Source organism: Pinus tabuliformis, chromosome 5_2, assembly GCF_031772625.1.
Source record: "Pinus tabuliformis cultivar Carrire ecotype Pingquan chromosome 5_2, CPIR1, whole genome shotgun sequence".
Taxonomy (NCBI): Eukaryota; Viridiplantae; Streptophyta; class Pinopsida; order Pinales; family Pinaceae; genus Pinus; species Pinus tabuliformis.
Window position 1 is genome coordinate 309260615 of NC_142306.1, and position 24301 is coordinate 309284915.

Consider the following 24301-nt stretch of genomic DNA (forward strand, 5'->3'; position numbering starts at 1 on the left):
CCATTTTGTTTCGGGAAAAATAGTGTCCATTCAAACTGCTAGTCCCACTAAGATGGGTAGCTATATTAGTAACAAACAATGAAAGCCTTTCGAGAATTCCTTTAAGTGTGATAGATTAGAGGGAAGAAAAGAGGACCAACCTGGATCTTCCGCTTTGATCCTAGCTTGATTTCTCCTTTCCTTGATAGAATTTCCACTCTCCTACTTGTCTCGCTTCAAAGAGTACCTGTAGAGTCAAAGTAACAAAAAACCATCAAATCATCTCCATCAAAAATGTCATAAACAATGCGGAATTAGAAACAAATTGACCATATAATTGCATTCATAAACAATAAGATTCATAAACACACAATTATATGGAGGAAAACTCAAAGAACTTTATTAATAGTAGTGAAAGAGAGGACTACAACCCAGCTGTCTGATCAAGCATCATAATCCCAGTGTAGAAGCCCTCTTCACCTCATGAACAAAAAAATCACCCAACAATGCATTGCCTCTTCTCACCAACAAACCAACAACACTTCCTTACAAAATACAAAATTCCAGCCTCTAGATCTCTTAGATGAGGGATCCATTTATATATGTCTCGCAAGGGTGTGAGTCAGCTCTGGATTTTTGATTAGTGTCATTCCACTGATAGTTCTTGGTTCCACTTGGAGATTTCTTTGATCTCTTACTCATCACTGGGCGAATTCAGAGAGGCAAGTGTCACAGGAGAAGTTTCTGGAAGATTCCATGATCATACACCTAGCAAACTGTCTCTGCCATTTGTCTATTCTCGCTCATCACACCCCATAGAAGGCCATCTCAGTATGCATCGTGCTTGGCTAGTTTGGCAGCCAGTATGCATTGCACCTTGACCATGGAGCAGTCAGTATGGTCCAGTTTTGGCCAGTTCTGAGTAGTTTTTCAGGTGGAACTTCTGGGAAATGATGTAATCAGTTGACCATGATCCTTTAGGGTATGAAAAAACACTTTTAGGCACTAAAGAGCCCTTAGTTTATGGACATATGAGTTTGGGGTTGCAGTGCCCAAATATGTCTATAACAGATAGTGCACTCCTTAAATGAGGTAGTAGCGAAGCTACAAACCATTTGCGATGCTATCCATCTGCCAGATTCATATTGGCTTCACGAATCATAAATTTCAGCCTCTGATCTAGTTCACAAGGAGTCTCACCTGGTATCATTGTGATCTCTTTGAATCCCACAATCGACTGTGCTTTAGACTTAGGACTACTAAATTCTATATTTAGCGCTATTTGGATATCTGTGACTCTCGCATTTGGGTTATTGTTGGAATACTTAATATACTAGGTTAGTGCATGATCCTGCAGGGCGCTAACCAATGTCAGTTTCTTTATATGGTCATTTGTAACACCTTAGATTTCCCATACAACCCTCACAATGAACCAGAATTAGTTTGGATCTTCATTTCCCAAACCTTTGAACACAAGAAACTTCACTGTTTTGACATACTGAATCGCGGTGGTGGTGGAGTTGGTACAGGCGACGATGGAGGTGATGGCGGTGAAGCCGGTGGTGGTGTGGGTGGAGGTGGTATTCACAGAATTCTTTGTCTTATCAGTTGAATAGAAATTTGTGGAGAGAGCTTCGCGAGCTCTTCCTCGTTTCCTCGCGGAGGTGAAATCAAGGGGCTATTTTATGGACCCTTATTTCCTTCGTTCCTGTAAACCTTTCTGCTTCACGTAGCTTCGAACATATAGGTAATTGCATAACCCACTTTTCTCACAACATCATTTTAATCTGAGTATTCAAAGACTTTACGCACTTACCTCTTGTTCCTTTGAGAAAGCATACTATGCCTCGCTATAGCTGACTGAGGTGTGAACCATGAAATCAGTAACAAATCCTCCTATAATACAATCGAGCTAATGATCAACGGTGTGTGTGATCTTATCCTTTGATGCTTCTAATATTTGCACTAACTCTGGGGTCCACACAATAGGACCGTTAGGTTTCCACCTTCCTTGGCTATCTACTAGCTTCGCGATCCTCTTGTATAGCTCAGTAGGGAAGGACGCGAAAAATATTTTGTGGATATCCGTATATAGGTAGCTGTCTAACCACTCTTCTTTTGATAGTTGTGGGTTTCTATTCTCCCGCGCCACGAACTCGTGAATTCTTCTGTCCAACCAACTTTTGATTTCTTTCTTAGTTGGATTCTAATGATATGACATCACACATCTCTCATGCAGATTCCGATCCTGGCAATGGAACCATTTGCTGGCTTATGGGGGCTTGACCCAGGTTCAGAGTTATTTAGCCAAAAAAATCCCTACACTACTGGCCCTTTCGGCATCAGCCCGCAGAGCGCGGACTGAAGTCTCACCCGAAGCAGTATGGGGGGATGCTGGAATCAAGTTTCCGCACCCTTGAGATGGTTATGATGTTGGTTTAGTCCAGCTAGACCCACCTTCACGCAGGTTTCTTCACCCTCTATTCGACCCTTCAGTACCCTTGTGATTTGTTATAAATGGCTTTTGCACAGCCCTAACTAGGGGCTGAGATGCTTTCGTGCCACTAGGGAAGCGAACTGTGATGTTTCCCAAACTACGTCAAGTATCTTACTTATCTTATTAATAGATCTTAGTTATCTTCGTGTAAACAAATATTCTTACTTGCGTTTACTTAACCAACACAATTACACATTCACACATCATATAAGCATTAGACGTGAAATTTACACCCAATATAACAAATACATAAAACAATAAATAAAGACGTAGAATTGATAGAAACTTCTCTTTATTAATACTTCCAAATGATTACAGACTCAACTCGCCCTGCGCACTCAGCTGCAGGGGTCCACGCACTCAGCTGCGGACTACTAGGCCTCTGCGCACTCAGCTGCAGAGCCTCTACCTACACTACGACCCAAAACTTAGACTTACACTTTAGAGCTATCTCGCGTACATCATCATTCCTTAGATATTCTGTGATTGTTTTAACTACTTAGAGCTTCGCTCTATTTATACAATCTCATGGTCCACGGACCATGGGTAGATCTTCTACAACCGACATTATGTTGTCAAAATAAGGGCAGACAAACTTATGACTCTTTAATAACTACACGCTCCACATCCACAAAATGTGGAGTCTTTACATTGGAATTACAAAACTTGGACCAAAATCTGGGCTCTAAGCCCCAAAACTGCCCTTGGGGGATCCTGCGACCAACAGTCTAGTTGACCATAGGGGTGTCTTAATTAATTAAATTGAATAATAAATTATATTCACTGTGGCTGACCAAAATATCCAATGTTCTTGAAGACTTTTAAACCTTTCTCCTAAAGAGGAAGGTCCACCACCTAGAAGACATAGAATAGCTTCGACAATGTAGGACTTAGACCACACTCAGGTTGGAGGGGATAACCTTGGTTCTTGGGGGTAAGTCCTAGTTACTATTGAAGTGATTGATGAGAGTCCACCACCAAATGAAAACCATCCTTCGACCAACACTTTTGGCCCTGTTCATGTGTAACTGAGACCTTTTCGTTTTGAACCCTTTTCTTTGTTCTCTCATCATATGTTTGGTGAGAGTCGTGCTTATAACATGGGGGAGATGGGTCCCTCATCACTTCTACATCAACAATATCTTTTTTTAGGTCATCATTACCACTACTTAGTGTGATAGGGTCCACTTCTCCTACTTTGACAACACCTTTTTCCTTTGCATGGGGCATTCCACCAGTTACTTTTGTGACCCCTACAAGTTTACTGAGTTTTTCTTTATCTCTGCCTTCTTCCACTTTTGTGTTTGGAAAGGGGGAAAACCCTAGTCAACTAATCATAGCTAGGGTATTTACACTTAACTCATCTATTCCTATGATTCCTTTACCTAATACGATATTTTTTTCTTTGGGAAATATGCAAGGGGATCTTTGTTTTCCTCTAGCTAGTTTAGGGTCACTAGATTTTTGGTGTGGAACACCTCAAACTTGGGGTGATTCTATGTTAGGAGGGATGCCTTTCACTAGGGGTTCTCCTCCCTTCAGATGTAACACCCTCCTCCCACATATACCCAAATAACCGACCAACCAGGGTAAACATGTGATGAGAAGTTATTATGATATGATTCAACCTCCTAAGTAATGTTAAGGAAGTGGAACTGACGGAAACACACCATACAAACCTTCCACATTAGCTATAGGACCCCTAAGGACCATCCCAACACTTCTAGTAACTAGCCCCTAGGCCCCATTGAAGTTTTGGACCACTTGACCCCCGGACGCTCCCATGTTATGGGCCTGACAATGTCCAGGAGGCTCTAGACGCTTTCATTACAAGGCATGCCAGTGCCCATGGACTGTTTTGCACAGTGTTGTGCCAACGTACCTGGGATTTGAGCCACTTTTTCAGGCCCAGAGCCCAAGCCACTTCCCAGAATTTGAATGACACCTTTAGAACATAAAGATAACAAGGAAACAATTACACAAATTCAAAAACTTGAACAAGCCCTTGACTGGAGCCTTACTAGCCATGATAGGAATTTCATCAAACATATTGCAAATATGTAATCTACAGTTGTAAATAATATATCTAAGAATAGGGGTCTCATACTCATCTAAGAATTGCTAAGAAGCATTAATGCCTCAATACATTACCTGCCATTCCATCCATTAGGTCATAGATACATTGTTCATTCATTTACAAGTGAAAACATGATGAGAGCCATACATATCCACTATCATAATACATATTCATAACCAACATAATAGGGATAGAAATACGAAAGAAAGAAAAACCATATAATCCACATATAAACCAGTACAATACTCATAAAATAACAAGGAGAAATAACCTCATATTAATGATACAAAGCGAAACCAGTTGTGGTACTTCTATGAACCACCCAACCATAGACATGGCTGAGCCAAAAATCTCTTCATCCAGTCACCCCCATGCCATATTCCAAGCATGAATGTAGGATCTCATAAAACACATCAATCCAAAACCATCCAGGGCTTCCAGAGGCCAATCTCCTCAACCCATCAAACAATGATTCCACCTCATGGTTAGACATCATAAAACCATCATCAGATTGGTCTCTACCCAAGCCTTCCAGGGCTCCAAAGTGTTTGTTCCAACCAAGGCTTCCAGGACTAGTAACTCAACCCACAACGTATTCTAGGATTCCAGTGCATTTGTCAAACCAGGGCTTCCAGGACTATTAACTCAATCCACCTAGGGCTTCCAGAGTATTTTCCCAACCAAGGCTTCGAGGAACTAATAAATCAACACAATGTAAAGGAACAATGAGAACCAAAAAAAAAGAAAGGAAATAAACCCATAATCTCCATGGCTATCCAGGAAATGGAAAGGCTAGGCAAATCCACTATCAATCCACGAAATCCTCCATGCCAGTGATAGATCTTGACCAATAATCCACATGCATCTGCCATGCATGGAAAAACTAGTGAGGAAAACATACATGAAACTTAGTACCTGCAAGAAAAACCTACTATAACTTCTGATCTCGATGTCCTCTTGCGCTTTCTTCCTCTTCCTTTGCCTTCTTGCTCGAAATCTCCAAGTATGCCACACCCTCCAAGATTTCTCTAAGAAAACTCTAAGTGTCCAAGAGTATGAGAGAGTGAGCTCCAAAACTAAACTCAAAAAAGTTTGTGAACTGATCCTAAGAAGCCTTTTTATTAATGAGGCCTCTATTTACTTCATTTTCGATTATTTAGCTTCAATTTCATCCTTACATGAATCATGTGACCTTTCACCTCCCCTTTCTCCTAATTTCCATTATTTTCATAAATAAATGATCCAAAATTCCATTTTTTTTCCAAAGCCTTATCCATTACCTTTGCCAATTTCCTTAGCCATATTAACCGAAATGAACGCCCACACTAGGATGTCTTGCCCAACATTCATCTTGGAATAAGTGTCCCATCAACCATGGTTATTATTTTGCCTTTATTAACTTTTATTACATGGAATTTTCACCAGGGTTATGAACCCCCTCGTGGGGGAACACCATCCTCGGTGTTCAACAATGCCTATAACTACAAGATTGCTGTAAGAAAAACATGCTTCCGATGGAGCTTTATAACTTAGCGCATTGTAGTATTTACAATGATCAACCTGCTGAGAAGAAAACCAACATGAAAACATAACAAACATAACAACATAATGACATGACACACATACCACTTATTGTAGCTTTATAACATAGCTCATGGTGGTATTTACATCCATATACATATGTACATATACCAATCATCACCAAAACATGTACCAAAACATATACCAAGACATATACCAAAACACCATACCAAAAGTACTTTGCCTTAACTGACAAACAATGAAGGATACATAGCCCACACCTAATTCACCATCTCCCATGTAGCTTCATTGGGAATAAAGTGATTCCATTGCACCTTAACTTTCTCGATTTCTCGGTTCCAGAGGATGAGCACTTTCTTCTACAATATACATTGACCCTTCGACTGTAATTCTCCATTTGGTTCCACCTGCAATATAGACCAATTAATCACATGATCAACATCTTTAACATACTTCTTAAGAAATGACACATAACATCATGGATTTTCACTGTTGGAGGTAGTGCAAGTTGATAGTCTACTGGCCCATTCCTCTAAATAATACTGAAGAGTCCACAAAACTAGGGTGCCAGCCTGGCACATGATCCAACCCGCAAGGAGCTCTTCTTAGGTTTGATGCATAAGTACACATGTTCCCCAACCTGGAACTCCTTGAATAACTTGTTCCGATCTGCATAGATCTTTTGCGTATCCTGTGCTGCCTTTAGATTCTTCTTTATAAGCTGCATCTCTTGTTCCCTGTCCGCCAACATGTCCGGTCCAATCCACACTCTGTTAACTGGATCAATCCAATTGATGGGAGTATTGCAACTCAGCCCATACAATGCCTCAAACAAATTCATATTCAAAGATTCTTGATACACATTGTTGTACGGGAACTCTACCAATGGAAGATACTCTTCCCACTTTCGATGTTGATGCATCATGTACATTCTCAACATGTCCTCCAATATCCTATTGACCCTCTCACCTATTGACCCTCTCAGTATGTCCATTTTTCTGTAGATGATAAGCTATATTGAAGGCCAACTCTGTGCCCAAACCTACAAACAACTCCTTCCAAAACTTGGAAGTGAACTTCACATCCCTTTCTGACACAATATTCTTTGGAACTCCATGCAATTTTACCACATCTCTAATGAATATTAGTGATAAATCACTAACTGAGAATGTTTACTTTAGTGGAATGAAGTGCACAACCTTTGTCAACCTTTCCACCACTACCATGATGGAATCATGCTGTCTCACTGTCCTTGGAAACCCTGTGATAAAATCCATGGAAATGACCTCCCATTTTCATTCAGGAAGAGAAATCAGCTGTAGTAGTCCACTTGGATGCTTACACTCTGCCTTCACATGCTACAAATATAAACACCTATCCATGAACTCTGCTACATCCTTCTTCAGATTCGGCCAATAATAAAATCTCTTTACTGCGGTCAATGTCTTCTGATAGCCTGGGTGAATTGAATATGTTTTCACATGAAACTCCCTCAAGATCACCTTCTTGAGATCACTATTGTTTGGCATATATATCTTGTCTCTGAATTTAACCAATCCATCCACTGTAAGGTAATAATCCACATCATGTGCACCTTCACCTATACCACTACCTGTACCTGTACTCTGCTGCAACCTGTGCATAATATCTATATACCTGACATCCTGTTGACCTTCCTGCAAGCTCTTATCCTGTAATTTTGTCGCATAGGAGCTCATAGATGCTAAGTGATTTACCTGTATCCGCCTACCAAGAGCATCTTCCACCCTGTTCTCTTTACCTTTGATATACTTGATCTCATAATCAAGCTCACTGATCATGGCCAACCACTGAGCCTACTTACCATTTAGGTTTGGTTGGTCAAATAGATACCGCAAATCACTGTGATCACTCATCAACACAAACCTCTTGCCTAGAAGATAGTTCCTCCACATCTTCAATGCATGTATGATCGCTGCCAACTCAAGATCATGTGTGGGGTATTTCTTCATGTTCTCATTCAGTTTTCATGACTCATAACATACCACCTATCCATCCTACATAAGGACTCCACCAAGTCCTTTCTTGCAAGCATATGTGCATACTACAAACTCTTTGTTTGCATATACAATATTTAACACTGGTGCATGTGTCAAAAATTGCTTGAGCTACTCAAAAATAGCCTCACACTCCTCTGTCCATTCAAAATTCTTACCTTTTCTCTACAATGATGTGATATGATAAGAGATCTATCAGAATTTCCTGATGAACCTTCAGTAATAACCTGCCAACCCCAGGAAAGATCTCACCTCATCCACATTCCTCGGAGCTAGCCACTCCATGATGGCCCTTATCTTTTTTGGATCCACTGCTATGCCCTCCTTGGAAACATGTCCCAAGTAATGTACCTCATTCTAAAAGAAACTACACTTGTTGAGATTAGCATACAACTAATGCTCTCTCAAAAACCTGAACACTGTTGCTAAATTCTCAACATGCTCTTCCTCATTTTTAGAATATACCAATATTCCATCAATGAATGCAATAACAAACTTATCCACATACAGATGCACCACACTATTCATTAAGCACATAAATGTAGCCAGAGTGTTAGTCAAACTGAATGGAACTATAAAAAACTCATAATTCCCATACCTAGTCTAGAAAGTTGTCTTATAAATGTCCTCCTCTTTGATGCGTACCCGGTGGTATCCAGATTTGAGACCAATATTCAAGAAAACTGTTGCTCCCTTCAACTTATCAAACAAGTCATCAATTGTCGGCAATGGATACCTATTCTTGATGCTCACTTTGTTCAACTGCCTGTAGTCAATGCATAATCTAAGAGTGTGATCCTTCTTCTTCACAAACAATATAAGTGCGCCCCATGGTGATAAACTTGGCCTAATGCATCCCTTATCCAACATTTCCTTCAATTGCGGATTCAAATCTATCAACTCAGGTGTACTCATTCTGTAAGGTGCCTTTGATGTCGGAGTTTCCCCTAGCACCAACTTAATAGAAAATTCTAACTCCTTGTGAGGTGGCAACTTTGAAATATCCTAAGGAAAAACATCCTGGAACTACTGTAGAACTGGGTACCTACTCAAAACATTTGCATCCTCAACCTCCTTACCTTTGTCACTAGAAATGTGCACTGTGAATAACATACACCCTTTTTTGCAACTACACTTTTCCTACATAGATGTCACCATTCTAACTGATGTTTCTTTCTTCTTACCTCACAAAACTCTTTGTTCCCCATTGTCATCTAAACACTTAATGGATTTTCCATAACAATCTACCTGTGTTATATGAAGGTACAATGAATCCATGCCCAACAACATACTATATGATCCCAATGGTAATACATTCAAATGTGTTGCGGTAGGCATACCATTCAAATCAAATGCACAAGCTCTTACCCAATGATGAACTCACTTCTTTGTACCTGTAGCCAACTACACTAACCAAGATTCTTCATGAAATTCCTTACTCAAACCACACTTATCCACCAAGTCATAACTAACATAGCCGTAATTAGATCCAGGGTCAATAAAAATATAAATAACTTGATCACAAAGCTTACCATCCATCTCAATGATAGATGCCTGATGGTCTGCCTGTTTGTTATCCAATGCTGCATAAATACGAGGAACGCTCTGACCAACATCCCCAACAACCTATGCCTCATGCACACTATCTATCTGAGGCCTACCACACTGAATCTGTGGGAAATCTCTCCTGTGATGATCTTTGCCACAAGTCCAACACTCTATCTGCTTCTAGCCTGCATCCTTGTTCAGCTCCTAAGATCAATGTCCTTGTCCTCTATCAGATGCATTGAACTTCTTAGGTGGAACTACATTCTCATTATTACCTAAATCTTGAGGTCTTGCTCGCTTCTTGTCCCATTTTCCTTTGTTCTTTGCATTACCTTTCCAGTCTAGATTAGTCTTGGATCTGCGCTTCGATTCTTCACAACAATGCTTTAGCTTTTAGATGGCCTCCTCTAATGATCTAGGTCCATCGAACTCAATCCTGTATTTGAATGCCGTCAATAACCCAATAGTGAATCTCTGAATCTTGGCCTTCTCCTCCTTGAGGTAAGGCACATACCTCAGTAGCTCCAAGAACTTGCTAGTGTACTCCTCATTTTTCATAGATCCCATCTTTAGCTCGTATAATTCTTTTTCCCTGTCATCAAAGTATATCTCTAATAGGTACTTATTCTTGAATTGTCGCTAAAACTCATTCCATGTCAAGTTCTCCTCATGTATACCTCTGATATTCTTCACATCATCCCACTAAAATGTCTACTTTTCCTTTGAGAATGAATGTATCTATTCTGGCTTTGATGTTGTCTAAGTAATAATGCAACTTGAAGAACTTCCTTATGCCAAGCAACCATGCCTCTGCATCCTGCGATTTCTTCATCTCTCCATAAAATGTAGGTGTATTTTATTTCTTAAACTCATCTGTAAAATACCCCTTATCGCTCCTCCTGTAAGGATGATAATGATGTCGATCATCATGCTTATCAGAACCAAAACTAGAATGGTACCTGTGTCTATCACCTCTTCTATCTAGAGTATCCAATAATCTGCCATCTCTAACTATGTCCTCTCCATCTATGTTAGGGTCCAACCCTAACCCCCTTATTTATGTAATAGGGTCACGTCATAGTTATAGTTAGTTAAAGAGTCAATAAAGCCCATATTAATAATTGGAAGTGGTTGACCAGCATTTAAAGAAGGGACCACAGTTAGTTGCAAATGAGCCATGGTATTAGATAGATGGTATTAATAAGAACCATGGTACTGACCAATGGTATTGCATGTATGAATCATATATAAAGAATAGAGACTCCCCATTGATTAGCATCGTGTCTTATTTTGTAATCAAGCCCTACTCTATTGGAGGTTGCTGCCTCGAAGAGGCAAGTGAACATTGCTTTCTTTCTGAATAATAAAATACATGCTATTATTTCTCATTGTTCTGTGTTCTAGGTTATATTTCTTCACATATTTGGTATTCTAGTATCTTCTTGCAGGTCAAGAGCATAACAAGTGGTATCCGAGCACTTTCCAGGGCTGGTGGGATTTTCATTTTTAGCAGAATTTTTTTGGCTAGAGATGTGTTTCAGCGTCTTTAAACCACAGGATCTGTCATTGAGCGCATAAACATGCAGATTTTTTGAGGCATGCATGCAGGAAATACAAGAGGTGGTCATGCTTGTTGGACTCCCTTGTAACCCCTATGGGTACCCCTTTGAGTAGTAGTGCATTAGACAAAACCGTGCATAGATTATCTTCCAAGTACCCTCTGGGTATATCGGAAGCCCCCTAGGCTCACTTGAAACCTCGCCATAGATAAACCGTTGGCTGTCTTGCTGCTACAGTACACATAGAACATCACTCGGGGAGATTACTCGCACGTACGATAGGGTAGTTGGGTAGTATGACTAAGGGTATGGTTGATCCTCCTTAGTTAGTGCCCTGAAAGATTGGGCCGAGTACTTTTGTTGGACCCTTATGTATATTGCGATCTGTAGCACCTGACACTCCTTGAGACCATAGTTCCCTTGTCTCTCTATAGATCACACATCATCTTCTTTGCCAGATCAGATCTAGCAGGTTGGGTTTTGTCGCAGCCGTAACAATCAAATCTAGCAGTGGGGGTTGGATCACTGCCACATTCCTAGTCATACTTTGCAGTTGAGGGTTTCGTCAACATATTTGACTATTTTTGCAGGGAGGTTTGTGGCTCCTATACCTTGGAGTGATTCTCGGAGGACATTGGGTAGAATTAAGTTTTCTGGGAATCGCCCACTGCAGTATTCCTAAGCGAGGAGTAAAACTCCTTTTGGAGTAAAGAGACCTTCCTGGGACGCTTATAGGAGACTTAGCCCATAAGAATCAGGCTGATAGGCTGAGCAAGATGGTACCATTCACTTGTCAACGTCAAAATTTCGGGTGGTCCCATTTTTTTTTTTTTTCACACTAACGACAAGTGCACCAGATCTATGCATGGTACAAACCAGAGCTTAAGCTATGGCCAATGAGAAGATATACACCCTTAAACAAAAGTTGGAGGAGTTAATGAAGTAGATCTAGTCCTTAAATGAAACAATCACAAAGGGCAAGTCGAGGGTACAATCGGAGGCATATGTTTTTAATGAAAAGCATGAGGGCGAATCTAGCCATTCTCTTCACTTCTATGGAAACCACCAACAGTCCCATCCTCGACCACCCAAGATGGACATGTATAAATTTGATGGATCTCATTCAGCCATATGGCTATCACAAATGGAGCAATATTTCACATTGAGTCACATAAGAGATGATGAGACTAAGCTAAGTGTGGGAAGCTTTTACTTGGACCAAGAAAGATGGCAATGGTGGTAGTGGCATCAACGATGCTATGCAATTCCAATGACTTGGAAGATATTCTCAAAAGCCCTTTCTGATCACTTTGACCATGAATCTAACTTTTTGGGCCATCTTACTAAGCTCCGACAGATAGTGCAAGAATATATTAAAGCCTTTGAAGCATTATCCTTCCACACAAGAGGTATAGTAGATGAATTCTACTTGGAATGTTTTATCAGTGGTCTCAAAGATGCCATACAAGCCCACGTTCGGATGCACCACCCAGTCACATGGCTGGCAGCTTGCACGATAGCTCGTGAAGTAGAATGTGCGTTAGCGGCCCAGTCGACTCGTCCAAATTTCATAGCCAAGGGACGCCCCACCCAGGCTTCGAGCACTACCCAAACACTTAAGGTTCAAAAGGTGTCACCAACAAAAATGGCGGAAAGAAGAAAGCAAGGATTGTGTTACTACTGTGATGACAAATACTCCCCGGGGCATAAATGCAAGGAACCCAAATTCTTTCAAATTGATGGTACTAATCACAGTTCATCTGAGGAAGCTCCACCATTTAAGGGACCAGAGGAGGAGGATGAGGACAACCAACAAGACAATGAGCTCCCAGCTACACCAGAAGAACTAGTTATCTCACTCCATGCTTTGGCAGGCATTTCTTCTCCCCAAACTCTCAAAATTAGAGGTTTTATTAAACATCTCCCTATAGTAGTCTTGATTGATAGTGGAAGTACACATAATTTTATCCATCAAAGGGTCGACGAAGCAGTGCATTGTTTTGTCAGAGTAGCCTCTAATTTGCAGGTCCAGATTACTGATGGGGGGACAATGAAATGTGACGACCGCTGTGAAAATGTCAAACTTCAGATGGGGGATTATCACCTAAAGACCCACAATGTTTGCCATCAACATGGGTGGTGTGACATTGTCTGGGTTGCTGAATGGCTCTGCACACTCAGCCCAATCACAATGGATTTCCAGGAGTTATATATGAGCTTTAAGTAGAATGACCACACGCATACCACTCCAGGCAGGTGCTCTTCCTATCATCAGCTCGCATAGGATGGAAAAGTTGTTAAAAAAGGGCCACCATGGAGTTATAGCCCAATTTAATGCCATCCAGGCCTTAGAGCCCACTTCTCTTCATATTCATCCTGAGATGCAACAGGTCTTAAATAACCATCTGTAGGTCTTTGAAAAGCTTCATAAGATTCCACCCTTGACAAGGGAACATGATCATAGCATTACTTTGGTCCCAGGAGCATAACTACCAAATGTGTGCCCATATGGATATCCTTTTGCCCAAAATAATGAAATTGAAAAAATCATCAAGGAGCTTCTGGAAGCTGGTGTCATTCATCCTAGCATTAGTCCTTATTCATCGCCTGTGGTCATGGTGCTCAAGAAAGATGGGGAATGGTGCATGTGTCCAGACTTCAGAGCCCTCAACAACCTGACGGTCAAAGATAAATTTACCATCCTGGTTGTTGATGATTTTCTAGATGAACTAAATGGGGCTCAATTCTTTACTAAGATAGACCTTCGCTTGAGCTATCACGAAATTCGCATGAAAGAAGTAGACATTCCAAAGATTGCTTTTTGAACTCATGAAGGCCATTATGAATTCTTGGTCATGCCATTTGGTCTCTATAATGCCCCATCCACTTTTAAGAGCCTCATGAATCACCTGCTCAAACCATATCTCAGAAAATTTGTCCTTGTTTTCTTTGATGACATCCTCATCTATAGCCTCACTTGGGAAAAACATCTTCAACATGTAGACCTGCTCTTGCAACTGCTCCGGAAGAAAAAATTATTTGTCAAATTGTCCAAGTGCTCTTTTGGCATGAAAGAAGTCGTGTATTTGGGCCACATTATGGGGCGTGAAGGTGTCAGGGTGGATCCCAAAAATATCCAAGCAATGCACGATTGGCCCCAACCAAAGACCTTGAAGAGTTTGAGAGGATTTTTTGGTCTCATTGTTATGAAACCAGCTCAAGAAAAAGATAGAAAATATAGATCAACGCCTTAGAATTTAGCCTCTTCGAGGGGGAAACCTCCTTTACATTACATAAATGAACAATTTTTGGATGATACAAATGAAAAGACCTCCTTTCTATATATAGGAGTCTAAGGGGTTATAACATAATCAGAGTTGACATAACAATAATAATGTAAGGGCTAAATAATAACAATAGTTGGCTTCTATGGGGCACAATAGTAACAATGTGGGCACTACATGGGTACATCAATATAATAAGTGGCTTATACTAATAACAATAAGGGGTTACACTAGTAGTATAGGGGTCTAACATGCCCCTCTCCTTCAAAAAGCGTTGTCCTCAACGCTTGACTAGTTCTTGATGCTTCTGTATAAAATTCTTGTCCTCCCATGTGGAATATTCAGCGGGTGAGTTCTTCCACTTGATGAGATACTCTGAAATTGATCGATTTCGTAGCTGTCAGGTTCTTGTTTCTGTGACTGCTCCAGGTTCCAATATGATTTTTCCTTCCTCTTCAATTTCTGGAAATATTGTTTGAATTTGGATCTTTTGCAACTTTTGAATCAGTGGCCATACTTCTTTGTCCTTCTTCCATTCATCCCTTGCTTCGTTTATCCAATCTGGTTGGATAATAGAAATAGCAGAAAACAATGCTTCCACATCCTCATCCTTGAAGAGTCTTCTCATTCGGTAAGGTCGCCATTTTTTAAGTGCATGTAGTATTGCCAACATTTCCTTCTCATAAATAGCTTGCTTGAGTTGTATAAGTAAAAATACCCAATCACCTACATCAAAACATCTTTCACTACGATGTTGATCTACCTGTTGTTTCATTTGATTTTGCACTGAAGTGGCGTTATCCTTTAAAAGTTGGAGAACTTGTTGTTGATGCTCGATGTGATCTTTCACTACTTGAACCATTTTATTCTTGATATGTCCTTGTATCTCTAGAGTTTGAGGAGTGGTAATTTCTTCCAATCCTTTACAAGATATGGTCGGATTCATTTCTTGATGCTCGATGTGATCTTGCACTTCTTGAACATTTTTCTTCTTGATATGGCCTTCTATCTTGATAGTTTGAGGAGTGGTAATTTCGACCAATGAATTACAAGATGTGGTTGGATTCATTTCTTCTTTCTCGATGTGATCTTTCACTTCTTGCACCTTTTTGTTCTTGATATGTCCTTCTATCTTGAGAGTTTGAGGAGTGGTAATTCTTGCCAATGCTTTACAAGATATGGTCTGATTCATTTCTTTTTTCTCTGGGGTGGGGTCCTGGTGTATATCTTGTTCTTTTGATGTTTCTTGATCCTTTTCTTCCTCCGCTTCATATTCTATGTAAAATAATTTCTTCTCAGCACAGTTATGACCTTTAGTGCATTTTCTATCACAATTGTAACGAAGCCCTTTTTCTCTTTTTTCTTCCAATTGTTGTGGTGTAACCCTTGTAGGTTTTGGAACGCTAGGAGAAACAACACTTCCATCTTTATAGTTGTGAGGGGTATGCTTCCTGGTTTCCATAATTTTTCTTTCCAATATGTCACAAAGCCCTTTTACTCTTTCCAATTGTTGTGGTGTTGCTCTTTGTATCCTCATAATGTGCTATCATTTCCTCCGTGAAAATTGACCACGTAACAAGCTGTTTACGATAAAAAAGCCCTTCATACCATAAAAATTGATCCTGTTCTAAATATGAAGATGCAGTACATACCTTTTGTAACAATGGTACACCATGTAGATCAAAATATTGCTCCATCTGAAGTATCCAATTTACTGGATCCTTGCCATCAAACTTCCTCATCTTGCTTTTTCTTGATTTTAGGAGCTCGATCTTGAAACGGCTGTAACTTTATACTTTCGGATCTTTAAGTTCTGAAATTGCAACCTGTAGTAGCCCTCTGTGCCCTATTTCCAATGCCACCAGCCTGATCCAAATTGGATTCTCCAAGAAAGAGTTATGCACAATCTCCCAAGATGACCTGATTATAGACCTTTCTAGAAGAGCGAACTTGTATGAAGTGCAACGTGTCACTGTTTCTACCTTTGGCTTTGAAAAAGATATACAAGAAAGTACAGTCTGTCCTCTTTCTATACCTTCTTACGAAATTTCAATCCGATGCTCAGAGAGAAAGTTATGACGATTTTCCCCAGGTCACCTGTTTGGAATGAAATTCAGGAGTCTGCAAAAAAACCAATTTCCTCAGCTCATATCTCCGCAAATATAGAGCGAAAATATCTGAAATTTAGGACCCGACGTTCAACATAATTTATTCTCAAATGGGTTTTTTGTGCGACTTCTGAAACGTCGCAGAAAAAAAGTTATAACGAAAATGCCACGATGACCTGTTTGGAGCAGCGAAACCCTAGAATCCAAAGCTCTGATACCAAATGTTATGAAACCAACTCAAGAAAAAGATAGAAAAGATAGATCAACACCTTAAAATTCAGCCTCTTCGAGGGGGCAACCTCCTTTACATTACATAAATGAAAAATTCTTGGATGATACAAATGAAAAGACCTCCTTTCTATATATAGGAGTCTAGGGGTTCATAACATAATCAGAGCCGACATAACAATAATAATGTAAGGGCACAATAATAACAATAGTGGGCTTCTATGGGGCACAATAGTAACAATATGGTCACTACATGGGTACATCAATATAATAAGTGGGTTGTACTAATAACAATAAGGGGTTACACTAGTAGGATAGGGGCCTAACATGCCCCTCTTTTTCAAAAAGCGTTGTCCTCAACACTTGACTAGTTCTTGATGCTTCTGTATAAAATTCTTGTCCTTCCATGTGGAATCTTCAGCGGGTAAGTTCTTCCACTTGATGAGATACTCTGAAATTGATCGATTTCGTAGCTGTCGGGTTCTTGTTTCTGTGACTGCTCTAGGTTCTAATATGATTTTTCCTTCCTCTTCAATTTCTGGCAATATTGTTTGAATTGGGAGCTTTTGAAACTTTTGAATAAGTGGCCATACTTCTTCGTCCTTCTTTCATTCATCCCTTGCTTCGTTTATCAAATCTAGTTGGATAATATAAATAGCACAAAACAATGCTTCCACATCCTCATCCTTGAAGAGTCTTCCCATTCGGTAAGATCGCCATTTTTTAAGTGCATGTAGTATTGCCAACATTTCCTTCTCATAAATAGCTTGCTTGAGATGTAGCAGTAAAAATACCCAATCACCTACATCAAAACATTTTTCACTATGATGTTGATCTACCTGTTGTTTCGTTTGATTTTGCACCGAAGTGGCGTTATCCTTTAAAAGTTGGAGAACTTGTTGTTGATGCTCGATGTGATATTTCGCTGCTTGAACCTTTTTCTTCTTGATATGTCCTTCTATCTCTAGAGTTTGAGGAGTGGTAATTTCTTCCAATCCTTTACAAGATATGGTCGGATTCATTTCTTGATGCTCGATGTGATCTTTCACTTCTTGAACATTTTTCTTCTTGATACGTCCTTCTATCTTGATAATTTGATGAGTGGTAATTTCGAACAATGAATTACAAGATATGGTTGGATTCATTTCTTCTTTCTCGATGTGATCTTTCACTTATTGCACCTTTTTCTTCTTGATATGTCCTTCTATCTTGAGAGTTTGAGGGGAAGTAATTCTTGCCAATGCTTTACAAGATATGGTCTGATTCATTTCTTCTTTCTCTAGGGTGGGGTCCTGGCGTATATCTTCTTCTTTTGATGTTTCTTGATCCTTTTCTTCCTCCTCTTCATATTCTATGTAAAATAATTTCTTCTCAGCACACTTATGACCTTTAGTGCATTTGCTATCACAATTGTAACAAAGCCCTTTTTCTCTTTTTTCTTCCAATTGTTGTGGTGTAACCCTTGTAGGTTGTGGAAGGCTAGGAGAAACAACACTTCCATCTTTATAGTTGTGAGGGGTACGCTTCCTGGTTTCCATAATTTTGCTTTCCACTATGTCACAAATCCCTTTTACTCTTTCCAATTGTTGTGGTGTTTCTCTAAAGAAGGTGTTGCTCTTTGTATCCTCATAATGTGCTACCATTTCCTCCGTGAAAATTGACCACGTAACAAGTTGTTTATGAGAACAAAGCCCTTCATACCATAAAAATTGATCTGGTTCTAAATATCAAGATGCAATACATAAATTTTGTAACAGTTGGACACCATGTAGATGAAATTATTTCTCCATTTGAAGTATCCAATTTACCGGATCCTTGCCATCAAACTTCCTCATCTTGCTTTTTCTTGATTTTAGGAGCTCGACCTTGAAACGACTGTAACTTTGTACTTTCAGATCTTTAGGTTCTGAAATTGTGACCTATAGTATCCCTCTGTGTCCTCTTTCCAATGCCACCAGTTTGATCCAAATTGGATTCTCCAAGGAAGAGTTATGCGAAATCTCCCATAGTGACTTGATTATAGACTAGTTCAGTAGAGCGAACTTGTACGACCTGCCACGGGTCATTGTTTCAACCTTTGGATATGAAAAATGCATACAAGAAACTAAAGTCCGTCCTCTTTCTGTACCTTCTTATGAAATTTCAATCTGATCCTTAGAGAGAAAGTTATGACTATTTTCCCTAGGTCACCTGTTTGGAATGTAATTCAGGAGTTTGCAAAAAGACCAACTTCCTCATATCATATCTCCGCAAATATAGTGCAAAAAGCTCTTACATTCAGACCCGAGGTTCAGCGTGATTTCTTCTAAAATGGGTTTTTTTTTCAACTTCTGAAACATTGCAGAAAAATGGTTATAACGAAAATGCCACGATGACCTGTTTGGAGCAGCGAAAGCCTAGAATCCAAAGCTCTGATACCAAATGTTATGAAACCAGCTCAAGAAAAAGATAGAAAAGATAGATCAATGCCTTAGAATTCAGCCTCTTCGAGGGGGAAACCTCCTTTACATTACATAAATGAACAATTCTTGGATGATACAAATGAAAAGACCTCCTTTCTATATATAGGAGTCTAAGGGGTTATAACATAATCAGAGCCGACATAACAACAATAATGTAAGAGCTAAATAATAACAATAGTGGGCTTCTATGGGGCACAATAGTAACAATATGGGCACTACATGGGTACATCAATATAATAAGTGGGTTATACTAATAGCAATAAGGGGTTACACTAGTAGTATAGGGGCCTAACACTCACCGCTACTATCACAAATTTGTCTGCAATTATGGTCACATCGCTAGATCCCTCACTCACCTTCTCAAGAAAAATTCATTCCTTTGGAATGATGAAGTGCAATAGGCATTTATAGCTCTCAAACATGCCATGTGTTCCACTCCCATATTGGCACTACCCGACTTCACCAAATCTTTTGTGATTGAATGTGACGGGTATTGTGGCTGTCTTAATGCAGGAAGGTCAACCCTTGGCCTTCACTAGCCGACAACTAAGTGGGAAAAATTTGGGACAAACTGCCTATGAGAAGGAGATGATGGCCATCTTACATGCAGTGGATACCTGATGACCATACTTATTGGGGCGACGTTTCCAAATCGACACAGACCATCAAAGCCTTAAATATTTTTGGAGCAACGCCTATCCTCACCACAACAAAATAAATGGCTAGCCAAAGTGTTGAGATATGATTATGAGATAATTTACATGAAAGGGTGTGAAAATGTTGTAGCGGATGCTTTATCATGCTAATTTGAGGAGGAAAGCACCCTGCTAGCAATCTCTCTTCCCATTCCAGAGTGGATTGAAGAGGCTCGCAAGGAATGGTTTTCACATCCTTCGCTCTCCCAACTCATTAATAAATTGCAGGTAGATCCAAATTCCACAATGGGCTACTCTTGGCAGGATGAGATTCTTTGCTACAAGGAAAAAGTAGTGATATCACCAACATCCACCCTCAAAAGTCACATTTTGGCAGAGTTGCACTCATCTCCCATTGTAGGACATTCAAGCTTTCAGAAGACTTATGCTCGCACTCAACGTTCATTCTTTTGGACAAGCATGAAAAATGACATTCTTACGTTTGTAGCTGAATGTGATGTGTGTCAGCGCCACAAAGGAGACAAAGTTAAATCCCCAGGTGCTTTACAGCCATTGCCCATCCCTGCCTCAATCTGGACGGAGGTTTCTATGGATTTCACTACTAGTCTTTCGAAGTCAGGAAACAAGTCAGTCATCATGGTGGTTGTGGACAAACTTTCTAAGTATGCTCATTTTTGTGCCCTACCCCACCATTTTACACCCACTTTGGTGGCTCAATCTTTCATGGAGTAGATCTTCAAATTGCATGGCATGCCCACTTCCATTGTGTTTGATCGTGACCCGATCTTCACCAGTAACTTTTGGCAGGAACTCTTCAAGCTACAAGGTACCCAACTACAACTCAGTACTTCCTATCATCCCCAAATTGATGGTCAAATTAAAGGAGTCAACAAATGTCTAAAGACCTACCTCAGGTGTTTCACCTCAGAAAAGAAACATCTATGGGTACAGTGGTTACCTCTAGCCGAATGGTGGTATAATACTAACTATCATGCCACCACCAAGATGACTCCATATGAACCAATTTATGGTCAACTCCCCCCTTCACCTACTTCTTATATCCCGGGATGCTCTAAAGTATAAGCAGTGGATCAACTCCTACAGAACCGTGCAACCATGCTTCCCCACCTCAAAGATAATCTCCATCAAGCTTAAAATCTCATGAAGCAACAAGAAAACCAACATCGTTTAGAGCACACATTTCAAGAAGGGGATCAGGTATTCTTGAGGTTGCAACCATATAAGCAAACATCACTCAAAGAAAAGGGTTGTCAAAAATTATCTCCAAAATTCCACGGACCGTATCAAATACTTTAGTGCATTGAAGAAGTAGCCTACAAGCTAGCCTTGCCAACCACTATAAAAATCCATCCCGTCTTCCATGTATCATGCCTAAAGAAAGTGGTTGGGAACAATTGCAAAATTCAAACCAGTCTATCGGAACTGGATGAAGAAGGTTCAATCTAGCTCCAGCTTGAATAGGTTCTTGACACGCGAGAACGACAACTGCTCGGTCGTACGATCAAGGAAGTCCTCGTCAAGTGGAAAGACACCTCTCCAGAAGATGCGACCTGGGAACCAACCACTCTTCTTCAGCAGTGTCCACAGCTTCAGCCTTGTGGACAAGGCTGTTTTTATGGGGGAGGGCATGTTAGGGTCCAGCCATAACCACCTTATTTATGTAATAGGGTTGAATCATAGTTATAGTTAGTTAAAGAGTCAATAAAGCCCATATTAATAATTGTAAGTGGTTGACCCACATTTAAAGAAGGAACCACAGTTAGTTGCAAATAGGCCATGGTATTAGATAGATGGTATTAATAAGAACGATGGTACTGACCCATGGTATTGCATGTATGAATCCTATATAAAGAATAGAGGCTCCCCATTGAGGAATGTCGTGTCTTATTTTGTAATCGAGCCCTTCTCTATTGGAGGTTGCCCCCTTGAAGAGGCAAGTGAACATTGCTTTCTTTCTGAATAATAAAATACATGTTGTTATTTCTCATTGTTTTGTGTTCTGGGTTATATTTCTTCGCATAATTGGTATTCTAGTATCTTCTCGCAGGTTAAGAGCGTAACAATCTAACCTATGAAAACCATGCAACCTACTTCCATATGCCCCATTATTTTTTTCCTCATGCTGATGGCTAATCTAAAGTGGTCCATATCGCTGTAATTCTGACAAACTCTGAAGTATCACTACATTTACATATGCCAGTTTCTCGTGTGCTTATATGGTTTAGTCAATGTCTACCTTACAACTCCTTATTTATTCCTTTAAGCTTCTCAATGTATTTTCCAAACCAGAGGAATTCCCAACACCATGCTGCTCATATGATCCATAGGGAGAGTCTCAAGATCTGTAGTTTACCATCTTGCCAGTCATCTTTGATATTCCTCTTTCAAGCAATATCACATCAGCTAAACCAAATCACAATAAAACAACATACCTTAGCATAATTTGGGTAGGATGCCCGATCTGCAGATAAAAAAAACAACGTGATAAATGTATAACATAATCATGATAACATATACAAATAGAGAACATAAGCATATAAGCATATACCCATCTATCTAGCTAGAGTCCAGTCAACAATGCATGGACATACGAATTACACATACCATGACCTCATGCATGACAACAAAAGCCATACCAACATACACTTACAATACGTAAGAATAAAAAACATATAACCAATCATACACTTATGACGACATACTTCATAACAACAACATCCTCTTTCACATGGTGACATCACTACAACCATGACCGACACCATACATATGCAACAAGAACAAAGACCACAAGGATTATTAACACACATGAAAATGACATAAACGCATGACCAACACACTGCCCATCCAGTCTGAGGGTGAACCATGCTTTGATACCACTTTGTAACACCCTTGTCCCACATCTACCCAAGTAACCAACCAACCAGGGTAAATATGTGATGAGAAGTTACTATGATATGATTCAACCTCATAAGTCATGTTAAGGAAGTGGAACCAACAGAAACACACCATACAAACCTTCCACATCAGCTACATGACCCCTAAGAACCATCCCAACACTTCTAGTAACTAGTCCCTAGGTCCCATTGAGGTTTTAGACCACTTGACCCCTGAACGCTCCCATGCTATGGGCTTGACAACATCCAGGAGGCTCTGGATGCTCTCATGACAAGGAATGTCACCATCTAGAGACTATTTTGTTTAGTGTTGTGCTAGCATCCTTGGGATTTGAGCCACTTTTTCATGCCCAGAGCCTAGGTCACTGCCCAGAATTAAATGACACATTCATAATAGAAATATAACAAGGAAACAATGAGGCAAATGCAAAAATTTAGAAAACTCTTGACTGGACCCCTACTAGCCATTACAAGAATTTCATCAAACATATCACAAATATGTAATCTACAGTGTAATTAATAGTTCTAAGCATAGGGGTCTCATACTCATCTGATAATCACTAAGAAGCATTGATGTCTCAACACATTAGCTTCCATTCCATCCATTAGGTCATAGATACATTGTTCATTCATTTATAAGTGAAAACATGATGAGAGCCATACATAGCCACTGTCATAATACATATTCATAACCAACATAATAGGGACATAAATACAAAAGAAACAATGACCATATAATCCGCATATAAACCAGTACAATACTCATAAAATAACAAGGAGAAATAAACTCATATTAATGATGCAAAGGCCAAATAGTTGTGCAAATTCCATGAACCACTGAACCGTAGACATGGATGAGCCAAAAATTTCTTTAGCCAGTCACCCACCTCAAAGGCAAACCACCTCAACAATGATTCCACCTCACGGTCAGACATCACTAAGCCATTATCAAATTGGTCTCTACCCAAGCCTTCTAGGGCTCCAAAGAGTTTTTTCCAACCAAGGCTTCTAAGGCTAGTAACTCAACCCACAACTTATTCTGGGCTTCCAGAGCGTTTGTCCAACCAAGGCTTCCATGACTAGTATTTCAACCCACCTAGGGATTCTAGATCATTTTTCCAACCAAGGCTTCGAGGACTAGTAACTCAACCCAAGCTGTTATAGGGCTTTTAGAGTGTTTGTCCAACCATGGCTTCCAAGAACTAATAACTCAACACAAGCTAAAGGAAACATGAGAACCAACCAAAACAAAACAAGGAAATAAGCCCACAATCTCCATGGCTATCTAGCAATTGGAAAGGCTAGGCAAATCCACTATCAATCCAGGAAATCCTCCATGCCAGTGTCAGATCATGAGCGATAATCCACATGCATATGCCATTCATGCCAAAAATAGTGAGGAAAACATAC